Source organism: Papio anubis, chromosome 11 (assembly GCF_008728515.1).
Source record: "Papio anubis isolate 15944 chromosome 11, Panubis1.0, whole genome shotgun sequence".
NCBI lineage: Eukaryota > Metazoa > Chordata > Mammalia > Primates > Cercopithecidae > Papio > Papio anubis.
The window spans coordinates 64,550,154-64,568,054 of NC_044986.1; the positions used below are offsets into that span (position 1 = coordinate 64,550,154).

Consider the following 17,901-nt stretch of genomic DNA (forward strand, 5'->3'; position numbering starts at 1 on the left):
TCCTGGCCAACATGGTGAAACCCCGTCTCTACTAAAAATACAAAAATTAGCTGGGCATGGTGGTGCATGCCTGTAATCCCAGCTACTAGGGAGGCTGAGGCAGGAGAATCACTTGAACGGGGAGTTGGAGGTTGCGGTGAGCCGAGATCACGCCACTGCACTCCAGCCTGGTGACAGAACGAGACTCCGTCTCAAGAAAAAGGAAAGAAAAAGAAAATATAAATATGTAGGCCAGGCAAGGTGGCTCACACCTGTCATCCCAATACTTTGGGAGACTGAGGTGGGTGGATCACTTGAGGTCAGGAGTTCGAGACCAGCCTGGCCAACATGGTGAAACCCCATCTCTATTAAAAATACAAAAATTAGCCAGGCATGATAGCAGGCACCTGTAATCCCACCTACACAGGAGGCTGAGGCAAGAGAATCGCCTGAACCCGGGAGGCTGAGGTTGCAGTGAGCTGAGATTGTACCACTGCACTCCAGCCTAGGTGACAGAGAGAGACTCTGTCTCCAAAAAAAAAAAAAAGAAAGAGAAAAAAAGAAAGAAAATACATTTAATAATAGAGTACTGGCATTCAAAGTGTATCCAAACACCATCTATTTTTTTTCAGTTGGTGAAAAGAAAATAAGTATCAAAAAGCATTACAAAGTGTAAGTAAGTTTTAGATCAAAATCTGAAAGAAAAATTTTCTTTTTACTTTATGGTTTCTTTTAATTAACAGATAAAATAATATTTATCATGTACAATATAATGTTTTTAAGTATATATATATATATATACACACACATTGTGAAATCGTTAAATCTAGCTAATTAAGAAATGTATCACCTCACATAATTATTATTTTTGTGATTAAAACACTTAACATCCACTCTCTGCAATTTTCAAGAATACAACATATTGTCTTATTAACTATAGTCATGGTGCTATACGATAGATCTCTTGTACTTATTCCTCCTATCTACTGTAATTATGTATCCTTTGGCCAGATTTCCCCAACCACTCCCCTCCTCCAACCACCCCTGCCTCTGACAACCACCATTCTACTCTCTACTTCTATGATGTCAACTTTCTTAGATTCCTCAATGAGTGAGATTATGCAGTATTTGTCTTTCTGCATTTGGCTTACTTCACTTAGCATAATGCCTTCCAGGTTCACCCATGTTGATGCAAATGATGAGATTTTCTTCTTTTTATGGCTGAATAATATTCTATTGCATAAATATAGACACTCCTCTACTTTTGATGGGGTTACATCTCAACAAATCCATTGTAAGTTAAAAATATCATAAATTGAAAATGCATTTAATATACCCAACCTACCAAACAATATAGCTTAGCCTAGCCCACCTTAAACATGCTTAGAACACTTAAATTGGTTTTCAGTTGGGCAATCATCTAACACAAAGCCTATTTTATAATAAAGTGCTGAATATCTCATGTAATTTATTGAATACTGAAAATAAAAAGCAAAATGGTTGTATGGGTACACACCATTAACATATACCGCTGAAAGCACACTGGACTTTCAGTGTGCTTTCAGTTTGAAGCACTGAACTAAAATTGGCCAGGCGCGGTGGCTCACGCCTATAATACTGGCACTTTGGGAGACCGAGGCAGATGGATCACCTGAGGTCAGGAGTTCCAGATTAGCCTGGCCAACATGGTGAAACCCCGTCCTTCTAAACAGTAGTTACTGAGTTTCTTTCTGTTATTGAGTTTCTTTATTTTCTCTCTCTTTCTTTTTTCTTTATCTTTTTTTTTTTTTTTTTTTTTTGAGATGGAGTCTCGCTCTCTCCCCCAGGCTGGAGTGCGGTGGCCCAATCTCGGTTCACTGCAAGCTCCACCTCCCGGGCTCACGCCAGTCTCCTGCCTCAGCCTCCCGAGTAGCTGGGACTACAGGCGCCCGCCACCACGCCTGCCTATTTTTTTTTGTATTTTTAGTAGAGACGGGGTTTCACCATGTTAGCCAGGATGGTCTCGATCTCCTGACCTCATGATCTGCCCACCTCGGCCGCCCAAAGTGCTGGATTACAGGCGTGAGCCACCAGGCCCAGCTGTTTTTTTTAGACAGGGTCTCACTCTGTCACCCAGGCTGGAGTGCAGTGGTGCAATCAATCATAGTTCACTGCAGCCTCAACCTCCCCAGGCTCAGGTGATTCTCCCACCTCAGCCTCCTGAGTAGCTGGACTACAGGCATGCACCATCACGCCTGACTGATTTTTATATTTATTGTAGAGAGGGGGTCTCGCCATGTTGCCCAGGCTGGTCTCAAACTCCTGGGCTCAAGTGATCTGCCTGCTTTGGCCTGCCAAAGTGCTAGGATTACAGGCATGAGCCAACATGCCTGGCTGAGTTTCTTATATTTTTTGAATATTAATCCCTTATCAGATGTATAATTTGCAAATATTTTCTCCCATTCCATACTTTGTCTCTTCATTCTGTTGATTGTTTCCTTTGCTGTACAGAAGCTTTTTAGTTTAATGTAATCCCATTTGTCTACTTTTTGTTTTGTTGCCTGAAGAAAATTAACTGCTAAATTAGTTTCACCTAGCTACTAATATAGATCTATTCAAATACTATATATGTAGTGTTCAACTACTTTGTGTTTACTTTTATGCATACTTCCTGGACGTCACAGAAGCTCCGAACACCACCTTTGTTAAAATGTTCATAGGTTAGTTCTGAATTCCTCAACCAGATTTATGTTCAAAAACCTGATGTTTGGGAATTTTTTCACTTTTCTGCTAAAATTTAGGATTCTCATATTATCATCATGATTTACCATTTACCAAACAAATTTTATGAAAACACTTTGGTGTTAAGATCCACATTCTTGCTCCTCAAAAGCTCAAGGGCCTGGAAGGGACTTCAGAAAATAGATTATAAATTGATATTAAGATGCTTTCTAAATAAGAAAACATGGTTCAGTACTTTGTTTGTAGTGGTAAAACCTTTACCACATGCCAAAAAAAGACAACAACAACAACAAAAAAGCCCTTTTCCATATGCTACAAATTGTTTAGGTTCTTTCTGCTGCTCTATTAAGGAAGCTGTACTTAACAATCAAATTGAACTGGAGGTTTATATTTTAAACTTAATTTGTATTTTTATTTTTACTTATTTATTTATTTGTGGAGACAAAGTCTCACCCTGTCACCCAGGCTGGAGTGCAGGGGCACAATCTTGGCTCACTGCAACCTCTGCCTCCCAGGTTCAAGCGATTCTCCTGCCTCAGCCTCCCAAGTAGCTGGGATTACAGGCGTGCACCACTGCGCCCAGCTAATTTTTGTATTTTTAGTAGAGATGGGGTTTCACTATGTTGGCCAGGCTGGTCTCAAACTCCTTACCTCAGGTGATCCATCCACCTCAGCCTCCCAAAGTGCTGGGATTACAGGCGTGAGCCACCATACCCAGCCTAAACTTAGAATTTGCAGTTTCACAGTTAAAGACTTATGAATCTTTTTATAAAGCACTGGTGGAGTTTTGCTCTATCTTGAAATTAATGAGGAAAACTGGGTCCACATATTCTTTAGGAAAAAGACATTATCTGTCACTCTTCCCCTAGTTGATCCTCTCTCCCCAACTACATGATAGCCTTGAGAACCACCATCCTGCAATCACCTGATAGCTACTAGAAGGGACAGGATGTGGTTGAAGTCTCTTCAAAGCTGCATTCATAGAGAATTGTCATTTGACTCATCTGGTAGTTTCCTGGAAGACCCTCACTAACAAGGTTTGCCTTTTTTTTTTTTTTTTGAGACAGAATCTCACTCTGTCATCCGGGCTGGAGTGCAGTGGCGCGATCTCGGCTCACTGCAACCTCTGCCTGCCAGGTTCAAGCGATTCTTCTGCCTCAGCCTCCTAAGTAGCTGGGATTACAGGAGCGCGACACCACACCAGGTTGATTTTTGTATTATTTTTAATTTAAATTAATTTATTTATTTGAGACAGAGTCTCACTCTGTTGCCCAGGATGGAATGCAATGGTACGGTCTTGGTTCACTGCAACCTCCACCTCCCGGGTTCAAGCGATTTTCCTGCCTCAACCTCCCAAGTAGTTGGGATTACAGGCACCTGCCACCATGCCCAGCTAGTTTTTGTACTTTTAGTTGAGACGGGGTTTTGCCATGTTGGTCAGGCTGGTCTCGAACTCCTGACCTCAGGTGATCCACCTGCCTCGGCCTCCCAAAGTGCTGGGATCACAGGCGTGAGCCACTACGCCCAGTTGTGGCTTATCTTTATTGACCTGAGTCAAAGCTCACCCAACACAAACAGCCTCTCCTCCAGGGTTGTTTGTCAAAAACAAACAGCAACTGTGTAATAGCACCATGGCTGCCTAAGTCAGTGGATAATAGCTAAGGCAAATGATAGGCTAATCAAAAGTTGATAAGAAATAGCAAGGGAATGAGATGTCCAGAAGGGGTTTTGAAAAGCTCTGATGGCCAGGCATGGTGGCTTGCACCTGTAATCCTAGCACTTTGGGAGGCCTAGAAGGGTGCATGACTTGAGGTCAGGAGTTCAAGACCAGCCTGGCCAACATGGTGAAACCCAGTCTCTACTAAAAATACAAAAATCAGCTGAGCATGGTGGTGTGTGCCTGTTATTCCAGCTACTCGGGAGGTTGAGGCATGAGAACTGGTTGAGCCCAGGAGGCGGGGGTTGCAGTGACCTGAGATCACACCACTGCACTCCAGCCTGGGCAGTGACAGAGTAAGACCCTGTCGCATGAAAAACAAAAAAACAAAAAGTTTAGAGATTCGTTGCACAATGATATGAATATACTTATTACCATTGAGTTTAACTTCAAAATGGTTAAGAGGGTAAATACAATGTTATGTAGTTTTTACCACAATAAAAAAATAAAGTAAATAAAGAGCACCAGTAGACCAGACAAGGTGGCTAGTGCCCATAATCCCAGCCCTTTGGGAGAAAGGTGAGAGAACTGCTTGAGGCCAGAAGTTCAAAACCAGTCTAGGAAACACAGCAAGACCCTGCCTTTATTTAAAAAAAAAAAAAAAAAAAAAAAAAAAGCCAGGGAGGGAGGGAGGGAAGGAGGGAGGGAGGGAGGGAAGGAGGGAGGGAGGGAGGGAGGAGAAGGAAAGAGAAATAACAATAGTACACAAGAAAATATCTAGTTGGGACTAAACTGATGGAGAGTGGAAAAAAATAGGATGAAAATATCAAGTTACCTTAAAGCAATAGTCATAAATCTGTATTGATGCCCATAAAAGGTAACAACATATATTTGACATGAGACATATAGAAATCACAAACAGGTGAGGTGGGAATGGAGCTAGATCAGTGAACTCTACCTTAATACTAGTAAGTTACTGTTTAAGTGCTTAAACTCGATCCTTATAAACTTAAAGGGCAAAGATCAGTATCCACTGCATTCGTTAGAAAATGACTCAATCTATATAGAAAATGAAGTGCGTTGGGCATAGTGACTCAGGCCTGTAATCCCAGCACTTTGGGAGGCCAAGGCAGGTAGACTGCTTGAGGCCAGGAGTTCGAGACCAGTCTGGCCAACATGGTGAAACCCCGTCTCTATTAAAAATACAAAAATTGGCCAGGCGCGGTGGCTCATGCCTGTAATCCCAGCACTCTGGGAGGCCGAGGCGGGTGGATCACGAGGTCAGGAAATCGAGACCATCCTGGCTAACACAGTGAAACCCCGTCTCTACTAAAAATACAAACAAATTAGCCAGGCGTTCCAGCGGGCGCCTGTAGTCCCAGTTACTCGGGAGGCTGAGGCAGGAGAATGGCGTAAACCCGGGAGGCGGAGCTTGCAGTGAGCCGAGATGGCGCCATTGCACTCCAGCCTGGGAGACAACGAGACTCCGTCTCAAAAAAAAAAAAAAAAAATTAGCCAGGTGTGGTGGTGTGTGCCAGTAAACCCAGCTACTCAGGAGGCTGAGGCAGGAGAATCACTTGAACCTGGGAGGCGGAGCTTGCAGTGAGTTGAGATCACAACGCTGCACTATGGCCTGGGTGACAGAGGAAGACTCCGTCTCAAAAAAAGAAAAAGACAAAACGAAACAAAAAACTAACTAAATGCTTTCCACAAGACACAAACTTTTTATTTTTATTATTTATTTATTTATTTATTTTGAGATGGAGTCTCGCTCTGTCGCCCAGGCTGGAGTGCAGTGGCCAGATCTCGGCTCACTGCAGGCTCCGCCTCCCAGGTTTATGCCATTCTCCTGCCTCAGTCTCCCAAGTAGCTGGGACTACAGGCGCCCGCCACGTCGCCCGGCTAGTTTTTTGGATTTTTTAGTAGAGACGGGGTTTCACTGTGTTAGCCAGGATGGTCTCAACCTCCTGACCTCGTGATCCGCCTGTCTTGGCCTCTCAAAGTGCTGGGATTACAGGCTTGAGCCACCGCGCCCAGCTATTTATTTATTTTTATGTATTTATTTATTTTGAGACGGAGTTTCGCTCTGGCTGCCCCCGCTGGAATGCAGTGGCGCAATCTCGGCTCACAGCAACCTCCGCCTCCAGGGTTCAAGCAATTCTCCTGCCTCAGCCTCTCAAGTAGCTGGGATTACAGGCATGTGGCATCATGCCTGGCTAATTTTGTACTTTTAGTAGCGACCAGGTTTCTCCATGTTGGTCAGGCTGGTCTCAAACTCCTGACCTCAGGTGATCTGCCCGCCTCAGCCTCCCAAAGTGCTGGGATTACAGGCGTGAGCCATTGTGCTCTATCTACCCCCTTTTTTTTTTTTTTTGAGACAGAGTCTTACTCTGTTGCCCAGGCTGGAGTGCAATGGCACGATCTCAGCTCACTGCAACCTCTGCCTCCGGTGTTTGAGCAATTCTCCTGCCTCAGCCTCCCGAGTAGCTGGGACTACAGGCATGCACCACTACGCCCAGCTAACTTTTGTACTTTTAGCAGAAATGGAGTTTCACTACGTTGGCCAGGCTGGTCTGGAACTCCTGACCTCAGGTGATCCACCCACTTTGGCCTCCCAAAGTGCTGGGATTACAGGCATGAGACACCGACCCCAGCCCCAACCCCTTTTAATATTTTTAGGTTTTTTTTCTTTTCTTTCTTCTTTTTCTTTTCCTTCTTTCTTCTTTTAGTATTTTTGATCAATGGTTGATTAACTCCACAGATACAGGATCTACAGGTACAGAGAACCGACTGTAGCTGGAGATTTCAATGCCTACTTTCAACAGTGGATGAAACAGCTAGACAGAAGATCATCAAGGAAACAGAAGACTTGAGTAACACTATAAACCAACTAGACCCAACAGACGCCTACAGAACACTCCACAACAACAGCAGACAACACTTCTCCTCAAGAGCACATGAAACATTCTCCAGAGTAGGCCATTTGTTAGCCCATAAAAGAAGTCTCAATAAATGTAAAGGGCTGAAATAATAAAAAGCATGTCCCTCAACCACAATAGAATGAAATTACATAACAGATGGGAAAGGAAATTTGGGAAATTCAAAAAAATGTGGAAATTAAACAACATTCTCCAATAGTAAAAAGACCTGGAGCTTCCTGGAGACATGACTGATTGTAGCATAAGTGCAGGGAAAAGAGCAGGTGAGGCTGGAATCTCTTCTAGTACTAGAAAGCAAGCCAGTACTCAAAAAAATAAATAAAAAGGAATACAGGAGTCAACCTGGAAGAGCTCCCAATGGCCTAAGCAAGAACAATTTGAATAACAAAATAAGCAACATAGTATTGGACTATAACCCAAAGATAAAATTAATATCCATAACCCATACTCACATAAATGAAAGACTACATAAATAAATGGAGGAGAAGAGACAAACTTCCTTACAGAATTCCAAATAGCTTATCTAGCTAACTACCTAATCTCCTTTCCAGGAGATGGAGCTTAACTTCCCCTGGACCCTGAGTATGGGCTGCACTCAGTAAGTTGCTTCCAAATAACACAGTATGGAAAGACAGTAAAGAGTAACTTTACAGTGGAGAAACCTAGCAAACACTACCTCAGCCAGGTGATCAAGGTAAAGAGTCATGTTATTACCACGTGAAGAGGATGGCACTTTACCTCTGTGGTTTTCCTCCCAAGAATCTATAACCCCTGTCTAATTCTGAGAAAAACATCAGAAAAACCCCAAATTGAAGGATATTCCACAAAATACCTGACCAACAGATGCTAAGGAGACATGATGATTAATGTAATGTGGTATCCTGGATGGGATCCTGGAACAGAAAAAGGACATTAGGGGAAAACTACTGAGCTCTACATAAAATTTGGAGTTTAGTTAATAGCAATGGATCAGAGCTGGGCATGGTGGCTCACAACTGTAATCCTAGCACTTCGGGAGGCTGAGGTAGAAGGATCACTGGAGTCCAGGAGTTCGAGACCAGGCTGGGCAACATACAGAGATCTTGTCTCGACAAAAAATTAAAAAAAAAAAAAAAACAGGCTTGGTGGCACACACCTGCAGTCCCAGCTACTTGGGAGGCTAAGGCAGGAGGATTGCTTGAGCCTGGGAGGTCCAGGCTGCAATGAACCATGATTGTACCACTGCACTCCAGACTGGGTGACACAGTGAGACCCTGTCTCAAAAAAAAAAAAAAAAAAAGGTAATGGACCAGTGTAATTTCATAACTTGTGACAAATGTAGCATAGCTACTACCATCAATGTAAGATTTGTTTTGTTTTGTTTTTTTTGAGACAGGGCCTCACTCTGTTGCCCAGGCTGGAGTGCAGCGGTAGAATCATAGCTCACTGCAACCTTGGACAGGCTCAAGTGAGCCTCTCCGTTAACTGGGACTAGAGGCACACACCACCACATCTGGCTAATTTAAAAAAAAAAAAAAAAAATTGTTAGCAGAAATGAGATCTCACTATGTTGCTCAGTCTGGTCTCAAACTCCTGGTCTCAAGCAATCCTCCCTCCTTGGCCTCCCAAAGTGCTGGGATTACAGGTGTGAGCCACTGTGCCAGCCAAATATAAGATGTTAACAGAGGAAACTGAGTGAGCCACATATAGGAACTCTATGTAATATCTTTGCAATTTTTCTGTAAATCTACAACTATTCCAAAATCTAAAATTTTTTTTTTTTTAAATGATCTGAGGCCTGCCAATAGCCATGGGAGTGAGTTTTTAAGCAGATCCTACCCTAGTTAACCCTTGAGATAACTGTAGGTCCAGCTGACGCTTTAATTATACCTTTATAAGAGACCCTAGGCTGGGCATGGGATGGCTCACACATGTAATCCTAGCACTTTGGGAGACCAAAGTGGGTGGATCACATGAGGTCAGGGGTTCAAGACCAGCTGGGCCAACATGGGGAAAACCCATCTCTACTAAAAATACAAAAATTAGCCAGGCTTCGTGGAGCACGCCTGTAATCCCAGCTACTCAGGAGGCTGAGGCAGGAGAACAGCTTGAACCCAGGAGGCAGAGGTTGCAGTGAGCTGAGATGGCACCACTGCACCCCAGCCTGAGGGACAGAGGGAGACTCCATCTCAAAAAAGAAGAAAAAGAGATCCTGGGCTAGAAGCATTCAGCTAAGCTGCCCCAAGATTTCTGACCCACAGAAATTGTGAAATAATAAAAGTTTGTTGTTTTAAGCTGTTAAGTTTTGGAGCAATTTGTTACACGGCAATAATAACTAATAGAGTATACTTCCTTTCACGTAGAATATTCAGAAGTATCCCCCACAAAAACAGTGGGACAATTTGCATTCCATTTGTTTGACAGTTATATTTTTCATTGTAAATAATAAATTCTCATTCTGGTTTTTACAACAGATTCCACAGCAAATTTACTTAGCCTAAGGCCATCCCAAAAAACTTATTTTGAAGTATAAAAGCAAAATATATGTCAATGAATGCCAAATCTACATTCCTATCCCAGATTAATTTCCTACTAGACACATTCACTCAGACAATACATGGCATCTCAAAATCAACACACCCAATATTCCTGTATTTCCTATGTCAGTTACGATTCTCAGCATGCAACCCTAAGCCAAAAATAATTCATCCTTGACCTCTTTTTACTCACCCATGCACAGGCTCTCTACTCAAGCACTAAACCCTGCTGATAAATAGCTCCTAAATTTTTCTTTTTTCTTTCTTTCTTTTTTTTTTTTTTGAGATGGAGCTGGGACTACAGGTATGCGCCACCATGCCTTGCTCTGTTGCCAGGCTAGAGTGCAGTGGTGCAATCTCAGCTCACTGCAACCTCTGCCTCCCGGGTTCAAGCGATTCTCCTGCCTCAGCCTCCCAAGTAGCTGGGATAACAGGTGCCTGTGTAACAGGTGCGTGCCACCATGCCCAGCTAATTTTTGTATTTTTTGTAGAGATGGGGTTTCACCATGTTGGCCAGGATGGTCTCGATCTCTTGACCTCGTGATCCACCCGCCTTGGCCTCCCAAAGTGCTGGGATTACAGGTGTGAGCCACTGTGCCCAGCCAAATATTTCTTAAAGAGAGCCTCCTGTATCTATCCCTAATACCATTGCTCTAGTTTAAGTGCTTATCATCTCTACTGGTCCTTCTCCTAGTCTTCTCTCTTCTTACCCTCCCAGTATCTACCCTCCACACTTTATTTATTTATTTATTTATTTATTTAGAGACAGGGTCTCACTTGCCCAGACTGGAGTGCAGTGGCACAATCTTGGCTCACTGCAGCCTCCGCTTATCATCTCTACTGGTCCTTCTCCTAGCCTTCTCTCTTCTTACCCTCCCAATATCTACCCTCCACACTTTCTTTCTTTCTTTCTTTCTTTCTTTATTTATTTGGAGACAAGGGTCTCACCTGCTCAGACTGGAGTGCAGTGGCACAATCTCGGCTCACCGCAGCCTCCGCCTCACAGGCTCAAGCAATTCTCCTGCCTCAGCCTCCCAAACAGCTAGGATTACAGGCATGCGCCACTACTGCCCGGCTAATTTTTGTATTTTTAGTATAGACAGGGTTTCACCATGTTGGCCAGGCTGGTCTTGAACTCCTGACCTCAAATGATCCACCTGCCTTGGCCTCCCAAAGTGCTAGGATTACAGGTGTGAGCCATCACACCCGGCCAACTCTCCACACTTTAATCAGAACTATCTAATTAAAACACCACATTGGGTTAGGCACAGTTGCTCACGCCTGTAATCCCAGCACTTTGGGAGGCCGAGACAGGCAGATCACGAGGTCAGGAGTTCAAGACCAGCCTAGCCAACATGGTGAAATGCTGTTTCTACTGAAAATACAAAAATTAGCTGGGTGTGGTGGCAGGCACCTGTAATCCCGGCTACTCAGGAGGCTGAGGCAGAATTGCTTGAACCTGGGAGGCGGAAGCTGCAGTGAGCTGAGATTGTACCACTGCACTCCAGCCTGGATGACAAAGCAAGACTCCATCTCGGGGGAAAAAACAAAACAAAACAAAACAAAAACCCACTACATTGGCCAGGCGTGGTGGTTCATGCCCATAATCCCAGCACTCTGTGTGGCCAAGGCAGGTGGATCACTTGAGGTGAGGAGTTTGAGACCAGCCTGGCCAACATGGTGAAACCCCGTGTCTACCTGAAGATACAAAAATTAGCCAGGCATGGTGGTGTATGCCTGTAATCCCTGCTACTCAGGAGGCTAAGGCAGGAGAATTACTTGAACCTGGGAGGCAAAGGTTGCAATGAGCTGAGATCATGCCACTGCACTCAAGCCTGGGAAACACAGTGAGACTCCATCTCAAAAACAATACAAAAAAAACCCCTCAAGCTCCATAGGGTAGCACACAAACTTCTCCAAGATCTGGTTCATATCTACTTCCTTATTTTACAATGTTTCATCTGCTTAGAGTCTCCACTTCTGCCAAGTTATTTTGTACATCCATGCCTTGGATCTTACTGCGTCCTCAACTGTAAATGCTTTTCCTATTTTTCATTGCCCAGCTAAATATTACTTATCCTCCAACACTTAGCTCAGGAGTTGTCTCCTTCAGAAAGCTTTCTCTGAAGCCCTAGACTGTGTGAATGGCCAGATTCTACACTCCCCAAATACTCTGTGCTTACCCTATTTTATCACTTGCTATAGTTTAATGTAATGGAATGTATCTGTATGCTCTTGAAAGTCAGGGACAGGTTCGCATTATGTACTTGCATTTTTTCTTTTTTTTTTTTTTTTTTTTTTTTTAGCTCATCCAACATTATAGAATGTACTTGGTTTTTTATTTTGTTTTGTTTTTGTTTTTTGAGACAGAGTCTTGTTGTTGCAGAGGTTGGAGTGCAGTGGCACGATCTCAGCTCACTACAACCTCTGCCTCCCAAGTAGCTGGGCCTACAGGTGTGCAGCATCGTGCCCAGTTAATTATTTTTGTATTTTTAGTAGAGACGTGGTCTCACCATCTTGCCCAGGCTGATCTTGAACTCCTGACCTCAAGTGATCCGCCAGCTTCGGCCTCCTAGAGTGCTGGGATTACAGGCATGAGCCACTGTGCCAAGCTGTACTTGTAGTTTTTATGGATGGATGCAAACATATGCTGACCTACTAGGAATTCAGTAATGCTCTCAAATCAATTTCCATTTATTAATAACAGCTGCATCTGCCTATATTGGAAAATCAGCAGTACATTACATGTGAAATATTATTTATTCTGCCCATAGAATAGTTCATATGAGTTACAGATTTCACTGAAATAATTTCCTAGCTCCCAATATAGTTCTTAGGATACTGTACTTACTTTAAAAATTCTATTAAATTCACTGTTATTAAATGAGTTTAGCAGGAATGAACCAGATTCATTAACAATGCTCTGACAAACACAAATAAATAAAACAGCATGGAACTAGAATTAACATTATTTCAATTACTAATCTCCAATAACCTAACAACCCATTTTAGAGATTAAGAAACTGAGGTGGCCGGGCATGGTGGCTCATGCCTGTAATCCCAGCACTTTGGGAAGCCGAGGTGGGCAGATCACGAGGTCAAGAGATCGAGACCATCCCGGCCACATGGTGAAACCCCGTCTCTACCAAAACTATAAAAATTAGCTGGGTGTGGTGGCACATGCCTGTAATCCCAGCTACTCGGGAGGCTGAGGCAAGAGAATCGCTTGAACCAGGGAGTCAAGAGTTGCAGTAAGCCGAGATCGCGCCACTGGCAACAGAGCAAGACTCCACCTCAAAAAACAAAAAAAAAAACTGGGGTTCAGAAAAGTTGACTGGTTCAGAATCAATTCACTGGTAGCTAGTGTCAGAACTGGGACTCCCTGATTACGAAGTCAAGTCTAAGTTTTGCCATTTACTTTTTTGGTAAACTTTTAAACATTACTTTATCTCCTGGTTTTTTCATTTCTTGGTCCATGAAACAATAACTTTGCAAGACTGCAGTGAAAATGAATTACTTACTGCCCCCAGTGTAACCATCGTTATTGTCTGTAGACTGAAAAACATAGGTATATGAATAACAAGAGCTATATTTTTATCTACCACCAAGAAGCTTAAAATCTGGTTGGGGCCAGGCGCTCTGGCTCACGCCTGTAATCCCAGCATTTTGGGGAGGCTGAGGCGGGTGGATCACGAGGTCAAGAGTTCAAGACCAGCCTGACCAACATGGTGAAACCCCATCTCTACTAAACATACAAATATTAGCTGGGCGTGGTCACGCATGCTTGTAATCCCAGCTACTCAGGAGGCTGAGGCAGGAGAATTGCTTGAACCCAGGAGGCGGAGGTTGCAGGGAGCCGAGATTATGCCACTGCACTCCAGCCTGGGCGACAGAGCAAGATTCCACCTCAAAAAAAAAAAAAAAATCACGTTGGGGGAAATGGTCTATTACCGTATTATCAATGCTGTATTTTCAAAGTTATTAATGTGCTTATGACATACGAAAAGCAGTGTAATAATTTGATTTCAATTATTTAAGTAGCTATCTTTTTAAGCCACTTTCCCTAGCCTTCACAGCAATTCACTGGAACAAAAAGAATGTTTATTTTCAAAAATTAGAGAAAAAATGTGTTTAGGTGCTTTCTTCCTTTTGAGTTTTCATTTGTTTACTTAGTATAATTATTAAGATTGAATAGGTCTTTTGGTTGCCAGATTCACAAAGAACACTTAGGTGACTCAGAGAAACAAAAAAATATCAAGAATATAAACTGTGTAATTCAGCCTTGTCTTGAGAAACAATGTTGAAACATAGTAAAGGAGATCAGTGTTTTCTAAAGACAATAGATATATAATAGATCAGTGTTTTCTAAAGACCAAAGAATAAGCATTTCACAGTCTTACACAAACTTAGTGTTTAAAAGGTATTAACTACCTTAATTAGATGAGATTTAGTGGATTTTGTTACATTTTTTAGCTTATTTGCTTTTCATATAGGCAAAAGATTATGATAATCCAGTTTTTATGGTACTTTACAATGCCATTGGGGATATGTGAACAAATATCTTAACCAAATTTTCGTTTATGTGCCTTCCCTCCCCCGCAAGGGTGTAATCTCTTTCCATTTCTCTTTCTTTTTTTCTCTCAGGCTCTGCACGGAATTTTCCTCTCCTCTTCAACCTGATGGTGTAACACATGATCACGTGTTCGTTGTCTTGTTTTCCTCTGGGTCGCATGGGTACTTCTATTTCCTTTTCCTTTTTCATCTTTTCTCTCATTATGGTCTCTAACAAGATCCTCTCCAGGGTCCCTCTGATCTCTGTGCTAACAGGAAAGCACTGGAATGATGGAAAGGAAGACAAAGAAAGTCCCAAAAGCAGCTGGGAGTCCTTGGTTCTAACCATCTCTATGGAAACAATTCCACAGAGATAGGTCTGGAAACAATTCTGTAGGGATCACTGGAGCAGTGGTGAGCCAGTCTCACCAAGCCTTATTTACAGGATACAACTTGCAAATGGGAATAGTTGACAAGATTTTGTTGTGTTGTTGTTGTTGTTGTTTTAAGAGAAGTAGTAAAATAGGAAGCCAAATAAAATGTACATTTATGCCTATGTAGCGTTTTGTTTTTTGTTTTGAGACGGAGACTCGTTCTGTCACCCAGGCTGGAGTGCAGTGGCACGATCTCGGCTCACTGCAACCTCTGCCCCACCAGGTTCAAGCAATTCTTGTGCCTCAGTCTCCCAAGTAGCTGAGATTATAGGCATGTGCCACCATGCCCAGCTAATTTTTGTACTTTTAGTAGAGACAGTTTCACTATGTTGGTCAGGTTGGTCTCAAACTCCTGATCTCACGTGATCCACCTGCCTCAGCCTCCCAAAGTGCTGGGATTACAGGCATGAGCCACCACACCCAGCCTATATAGTGTATTTTTTAACTCAAAACTTCCTACTGTAACAATAAAAAGGCAAAGGGAATGTGTAAACCAATTTCAAGTCCTTCCTGAGCATGCACATTGGCAAAGAGTGCCTAATCCAAAGAAATTATGGCAAGCAAGCAGCAGTTTGGTAGTGAAAAATCATTCATGTCATTAGAATGATTTTCAGATTGTGACCCATAACCACACAAAATATGCGGCAGGAATGCCAAATTCAGTCAGGCAGTAAAACAAATTGAATTCAAGCAAGGAGTGAAGGAGATTACAGAATTCCATCTACCAAATCAATTTGAAAGACCAAAAGGATAAAAATAGCCATGTAACTTGAACCCAGGAGGACCAAGGGAAGAACTCCATCAGAATTGTGGGAGCTTAGAGTCTTATTAATACAGCAATTATTTTTTTAAAAGGAGGGAGAGGGGTTGGGACTCACAGTGTCAGTGATAATGGGACTATAAAGTTTCAGGCCTGTTCAAAAAGTCTCCAGCCAATAAGCTAGTAACCACAGGTCTCCTGAAATGGTAACTCCAGTGTTAATTAGGTGACATAACCTCAATTTTCCAAAAATGATGTCTGTTTCCTTAAGTTATAGATATTTGTAACCTCACGAAGGTTCATAGTGTTTTAAGACCCTGGCCCTTGGGTAAAACCATATGGGCTCCAATTCTAGCTCTACCACTCAACTGTGTGACCCTGGGCAACTATTTTCACTTCTCTAGGACTTAGGCACTTCATCTATAAAATGAAGATACTTATTTTTCAGGGTTGTAGGAGTACAGTGAGTAGGTTATGCTACACACTGTACTCAATTTGCTGACTCTTTACAACCCTGAAAAATAAATATGAGCCATTGTTATCACAGCATCCTTGTTTGGTTTTCCATCTCTTTTAATTGTGATAACACTGTCCTTTCTGCCTTCCACTCAGTACTTTTAGGGAGTGGGCCATTGTGGGTATGTGAGCACCATGTTCTTACTGCCCCACACTCGTCTTAGGCAGGTTTGAGGATGAATTAAAGCCTTAAAATGTCTTACATCCTACACACTGCAGATCTCATGGGAGAAAAAATTATACATCCTCCTACGTTGCTAACACCTCTCACCCTACCTCCAACAGACTTCCCAATGTCTGTACCACAAAGTTCAAAGTCTTTTGGCCAGACATTGAAGACTATCTACAATCTAGCTTCACCCACATTTCTAACATTACGCCATCTTCCTGACGCTTTGCACTGGAACTTGCACTGATTTTTTTTGTGTGTGGGAGGGTGTGGGACGGAGTCTCGCTCGGTCACCAAGGCTGGAGTGCAGTGGTGCGATCTCGGCTCACTACAAGCTCCACCTCCTGGGTCCACTCCATTCTCCTGCCTCAGCCTCCTGAGTAGCTGAGACTACAGGTGCAAGCCACCTACGCTCGGCTAATTTTTTTTTTTTTTTTCAGTAGAGACAGGATTTCACCGTGTTAGCCAGGATGAACTTGCACTGATCTCTTTCCCAGGCTTCCCCTTAACTCTTCGCGCAGAAATTCGGGTTTTGTTGTTGTTGTTGTTTTTCAGACAAGGTCGCCCAGGCTGGAGCGCACTAGTGCAATCACGACTCACTGCAGCCTCAACCTCCAGGGCACAAACCATCCTCTTGCCCAGCCTCCCGAGTAGCTGGGACTACTGGGGAGCCCCATCTACTCCCGTGCGCTGCCATCACGCCCAGCTAATCTTTGTATTTTTTGTAGAGACAGCGACTCACTATGTTGCCCAGGCTGGTCTCCAACCCTTAGGCTCAAGCGATCCTCCCGCCTCGGCCTCTCAAAGGCGTGAGCCACCGCGGCCGGCCTTTTTTGGAACTTAAAAAAAAGGCCATAATGTGTCAAACCTTAGTGGCATGACTGCAAAACCAAAATGTACTTATTAGGTGTCACTTGGAAGCGCAATTTTCAACAATGCAAAACTATAGAAAACAACCCAACGTCGGCCTCCACAGGCTAATCAATCCCCGAGGCACTGACGGCGGGAGAGATGAAAACGCGAAGGCCAGAGGAGAAAGAGAGGAAGGATTTGCAGAGAGAACGGAAACGTGGACAGGAATTCACCCAAGAAACCCGGGTCCCGCGCGGCGCACCGGGACGAAGCACGCTGGGGGACGGCCAGCAGCTCCGGGCCAGAAGGAGGCGGACACCCAGCCCGAGAGCCGAAATCGGCCTCGGTGGACGTTTTCATCTTCGCGGCCCAGAAACACTTCTATTTTTCACTGCACAATGCAAACATGGTGGACCAGAAAATCCGCCCCGCGTCTGCCGGCCGAACCACGTGGCGCCCTTTCCGCGCCGTCGATGCCGAGCAAGGGCGGGGCCCTCACGGAATTTGTTCACGGTGGGGGCAGATCACTGGAGAACTTCTCCAGACCGCGACAGCACAGTTCCTTCTACACACTGGCAGAACTGTCATTGCCATCGCCCCGAGGCGGCAGAATGGTATGCCCTGAAAACTGGATGGTTCTACCGTAAGCAAGACAGACTGCACACACGACAGCTCTTTACCTGGACCAGCCTCTGCTCTGTCTACCTCGCCCCCAACAGCTGGGCAGCCCACCACCGCGCAGGCGCGCTTCGTGTTGCCAGCGCCAGGCGAACCCGACTTTCCCGTCTCGCGAGAGTGGGGCCGGCC

The 17,901-nt window shown here is 43.8% G+C and overlaps 1 protein-coding gene across 5 annotated transcripts in view; it reads right to left on the reverse strand.

Annotated features, from left to right (window-relative positions):
* The window catches only part of PBLD (phenazine biosynthesis like protein domain containing), a 44,662-nt gene that overhangs the window by 25,835 nt on the left and 926 nt on the right, over positions 1-17,901 (reverse strand). The window contains exon 1 of one of the 5 annotated variants that reach the window (XM_009214818.4): positions 17,775-17,893. The exons of 2 other annotated variants lie outside the window; for them this stretch is intronic. The gene's annotated coding sequence lies outside the window, so the exon portion shown is untranslated. Of the gene's footprint in view, positions 1-17,774; positions 17,894-17,901 lie in introns of those variants that run through there. 2 more of the 5 variants (XM_009214820.4, XM_009214817.4) reach the window with 2 other exon arrangements.